Consider the following 5,051-nt stretch of genomic DNA (forward strand, 5'->3'; position numbering starts at 1 on the left):
TATACTGTTAAATTAATCTTTTTCATTTTACTCCATCTAGATTGATTTTGATCAAATTTGATGAAGCTGGAAAATTTATTTTGCTTCAATTTATTTTCGTTATTTTTTTAAGTAATTCTATTTAAGTACTTAAAATTTATTTCAATGTAATTTTATATCACATTTATGTGGATTTATTTTGTTTTAATTTAATAAATAAAATATTTTCTAATTTACTTTTTAGTGCTAAACTGTTTAAAATTGCTTAATGTCAAATTAGATAAACTTGACTTCAAATTATCATATATGTAGAAAATCTTAGGCATCAGCAGAGACTGTGTTAGATTACTCCACTCTGTAAAATATATTTGTTCAGATTTTTACTCCAAATTAGGGTATCTATAATGCAGCATTACTCAGTCAGGTCATAGATTATAATAAAGTAATTTTTAGGTTCAGCCAAATATTTATTTATTCATTTTCCAGTTATGTACAATGAAGTGAATTAATATGTCCCATAAAACAAACCGGTCAGATTTTCTTTCCAGACTTTGACATGTCAGCTGTTACTTTGTGTAAGTTTGATCAGAACAGAGAAAACGTGACAGATCTGAGCGACATTTGCTTGTTTCCTGGGAAGCGTGTGATACTTCAAAATATTTTATTCCAAAGTTTCTGGTTTTGTTTTCATTTGCAGCGATCACAATAAAGACACAATCCGCCCTGTTGCTACAGTCAGAAGTTTCCTAAAGTAGTTCATCCTCCAGGATTTCACTTCTCTGTGGTTTTATTGGAGGAGTCGGTTTCTCACAGAACCGAATGATCGGCTGGAGGAGGTCAGCTGACCTCCTGACCCCTCGGCCCCTCCTGTTCCTGCAGGGCTTTTTTTCCCTTTTCTTTTTTTTTTTCTAAACACATTCCCACTCTTTTCAACACTCCTCTTTGGACCCTCGGCTCTCGGGGGTTTCTCCACTCAAATGGGACGTATTTTAATGGATCTTTGGAGCTCGACAAGAAAAACACCGAGCTCGCTTTTCATTTCCAGTGTCCCGTCACGTCGAGCGTGCAAGCGTGGTGCATGTGCACACAGGAAGTGATGCTGACATTTTTTTTGGGAGGGGAACATTAATCCAACTAAGTCGAGGTTGAGGTTAGCACATGGGGGCCGCCGTGGTACTGCAGCATGTCCAGCAGTTGGTAGAGTTAATCCCGTCATTTGTGTGAGTAATATCAACACACGAGTTCGCAAGTTGTCTGAATATAAACTCACATATCAGCTGTACGCAGTGAGAGCGGCGCAGCAGGGAGGCACAGTATGGCTGTTTATGTTGAAACGGTTCTGATAATTAAAGCTTCCACCTGCAAGTTCTGACGACAAGAAATACATGGTGGAGCTTTCATCAGCTTGTCTATGCAAGTCTGTGGTGCATATATATATATATATATATATATATATATATATATATATATATATATATATATATATATATATATATATATATATATATATATATATATATATATATATATATATATATATATATAAGCAAACGTACACTTATAGTAAAGATATATTTGGCTTGTCCAATATGGATTTCCACAGCAAAGTTTCCCAAAAAATACACTGAAGAGGCTAACTTTGGTTTGTGTTGTATTTGGGTTGATGACATCACAAGAGGTGCACCAATCGAGAACGGTCAGTCGATATTTGTAAAAAACTCTGAAGGAGTGATTTGACTGAAGTGAGTGTTTGAACAAACAGAGCACCACAAATAAAAATAAGCAAACGCTGAAGAACTCTGACTTGTGCGTCGTGTGATGTCATCACGCAGAAGCTCGTTTTCCTGGGCGCAGACGCTGACGATGTCAAGGTAGCGAAACAAACCAGAAACAACTGCGGCATGTTGCTCTGCAGGTGACAAACTGCATGTGAAGTAAGTTTAAGTGATTGCACCAAAGCGTCTGGGGAGGCAGCTTTAAAGCTGTCTGGATATGCTGCTGGTGTGTGTTATCGCTCATTCCTGACTGTTCTGTATCTCCTGACCCGTTGTGAGCCTCTCTGCCGGGATGATCCGAAATAGCTGCACAGAGAGAAAGAGAGAGAGAAAGAGAGGAAAAGGTCATGTTGTTTTTGTGTCCAGTCCACTTCTGACTTCATCATCGTCTGCTCCTGTCGTCACCGAGGCCAAATTGTTGTTTGTTGCAGCTGATGTTTACAATGTGGAAAGGAAAGCTGTTTGAACCGTTTGTAACATCACACAGCCAGAACGCACAGATATCTACTTCTGGTGTTGGATAGTTTAGGAGGTGTTGGGGTTGGTGGGGGCTTGTGGGGGTTTCCTGATGAGATCTTCTGTTGGAAATTCTGGCCATTAAACATCTATCAGATGGTTTCTGGTGCAGGCAGGATGGCCACCCCGCACCAAGGGCCTCCTGGGAGAGACCACTCTCCATTTGGACCTCATTTTAAGCCAATGTGTTTCCCCTTGATTCTAAATTGTGTGTGTTTGTTTTTTTAAATGTGCTCCTATACATTTGAAAAAGTTTGCTCAGACCAGGTGGTCTTAGTAAACAGTGAGTAACAGTCAGTCGGTGGATCGCCCCTGAAGAGGTGATGTTGAAGCAAAGTGAGGTCAGAGACAACCGATCCGAATTTATTATGTCATTAACCGGCAGAATAAATCTGCCATAATAAAACATAGCTACAAGAGCTCACCTGCTAACGAACAGCCTGGAGTTGATCTGAAATTGATGATTCCTTGAATCGTCACTATTCAAAACACAATTGTTATTATTATTTTTTTATGATCATTCTTATTTTTATCTTTGTACACATAAATAAGTCTTTTAAGTTGATTTGACCAGTCTGTACCTGGTTCCTGCTGGAGACAAATGGCCACCCATTGTGACGGATGAGCAACTTCTGGCAGAGTTACACTTAAATTCCGAATCCCTCCAGCCCAATCCCAGTCTGCCTGGTTTTCTTTAAAAAACACTTCCATGTGTTAATTAGTTTTCAAATTTCCCTGAAATCCAATACATGCTATATTGTCACTCAGGGGAACAACTTTGTAATTTTTGAGGTGTATGTTGATGTATTATAGGTGTCCCCCCTGTTGTACATAATATCAGTTAAACATGCACAAACAACTAGAAATGTTTTATTCCATTATCTTGGCGCCCCATCCAATGCAGCGCCCACATCTAGCGCATACCCAGTTTTTGCACCATTGTCCTCACTTCCAGCTGAAGGTTTCTGCAAGATAAATTCACAGCAAAAACACAAGTAGCTTTGGTCTAGCTTTTACTGAAAATATCGTAACACTTGAAACAAGAAAAAAAACTGACATACAAGTAACTTTTCAGCAAGATATCAGAACAGCTTATTTTGCTTTCTCTTATTGCAAGAGATTTTTCCCGTGTCATAAGTGAGATAGTCTGCCAGACAAACAAGTACTTTTTCATTAGTAGGAATTATCATTTCAATTATAATCATTTCAAAAAGTGTGGAAATGAAATCCTAAAAAAAGCAGAATAATACAGCAGAATGTATTCAAAATAACCCTGGTTAGCTGAATTATGCCTTCTGTGATGTAATCAGCCTTCTTGTTTATAAGAACGGTGACTTTTGTCTTGACCGAGCGAACGTGCTACATCAAAACAGCAAAACAAATGGAAAAACTAACTGTGTCCGTGGCATGCCGTTCTGTGGGTGGCAGGCCACATCCAAAGAGAAGTACAGAGCAGTCCGGCTGGTAGCTTTAAAACAACCACACCAACAATAGCAGAGAAGGGAAGAAACTGCCCGGTGTCTGGCCGGGGTATGGCTGGGAGGCGGCCACCGACCCGCCTCGCTCTGGCGCTGGAGAGGGAAGGAAGGCAGCAAAGAGGTAGAGAGAGAGACGGAGAGGGGGGAAGGGGGGGAGGGGGAAGAAGTGAAATAAGGAAGCAAGGGAGGGGAAGGTGGAAAGTGTCAGTCAGGAACGCTTCATTGCTTGAGGACAATCCTCGTGCAGGATCGGTCTGTTTCAAGAGCAATCAGTCAATCCGCATTAATTACCCCCCACCCCTTTTCCACCCTTCCTCCTCCTCCCCCCACTGGCACACGGACGAGAAGGAGGCTGAGGAGGAGGAGGAGGTGGGGTTGGGGGTGGAGGGGGTGTCGTGTTATGCTTTCTCTCCCTCTCTCTCATCCACACACCCATCCCCCACCTTTTTTTCCTGCTTCTTTTAGGTGAAAAGAAACCAATAAAAATCAAGCAACAAAAGCCTTTTTCTTGTCACTAAATAAATTAAATGCAGATTTCTGTTTTAAGTGGCAGTCCCCCTCCTCCGTCCTCCCAACACCCCTTCCCCTTTCTCTGCACCCTTCCTCTTTTGTGAGCTGCGGAACAGGATTCTTTATTGTCCCCCCGGTCATTAGTGCTGTGGACAACACTGTTATAGGGGGAGAGAACTGGGAAAGAGAGTCGTTTTATAATAAATGTAGTCCACGTTTCACTGGTGTGGGCTGATGGGTCAGTGAGGATTTCCCCAACAGTGGCTCTTGCTGGAATTGTGTATATATATATACATGAAAATACACATTGTTTTGAAACAATATAACATTTTTCAAGAAAGAAAAAAAACAACTAAAACTGCAACGCTCGGGAAGTTCCATCAATGACTGAACAAATTCAGCCCCGTTTAAACAGAGACGTGTTTGTGTCACTGAAAATGATGTGGAAAAAATGAACTAGAATTACAGTGTGTCAGTGCTCTGTTTACCTTTTAAAACATTGCATTTGCACACTGTAGAAGGTTTTGCAGAAACAAGCTACAAACAGGATGTGTGTGTGTGTGTGTGTGTGTGTGGGTGTGTGTGTGTGCGTGTGTGTGTGTGTGTGTGTGTGTGATGGCAGAAAAGAAGCTTGGACATGCAGGCCGCTACAACAGCATAGCAAATATCCTCGAGCTTTGTCCTTATTTGATTTTAATAGTATCAATTAACCCTCCGTGCATTCAGTTTTATAAGCTGTAGATGAGCTGCGGAGCCCAGCTTGTACTCGGGGGCCGGGGAGCCGGGGGTCCAG

The 5,051-nt window shown here is 41.1% G+C and overlaps 1 protein-coding gene across 1 annotated transcript in view; it reads left to right on the top strand.

The window, feature by feature from the left end:
* bahcc1b (BAH domain and coiled-coil containing 1b) overlaps window positions 1-5,051 on the top strand; it is a 78,819-nt gene that overhangs the window by 691 nt on the left and 73,077 nt on the right. The window lies entirely within an intron of this gene.

The sequence above is a fragment of the Poecilia formosa genome, unplaced genomic scaffold, assembly GCF_000485575.1.
Source record: "Poecilia formosa unplaced genomic scaffold, Poecilia_formosa-5.1.2 Scaffold4, whole genome shotgun sequence".
In the NCBI taxonomy this organism is placed as follows: Eukaryota; Metazoa; Chordata; class Actinopteri; order Cyprinodontiformes; family Poeciliidae; genus Poecilia; species Poecilia formosa.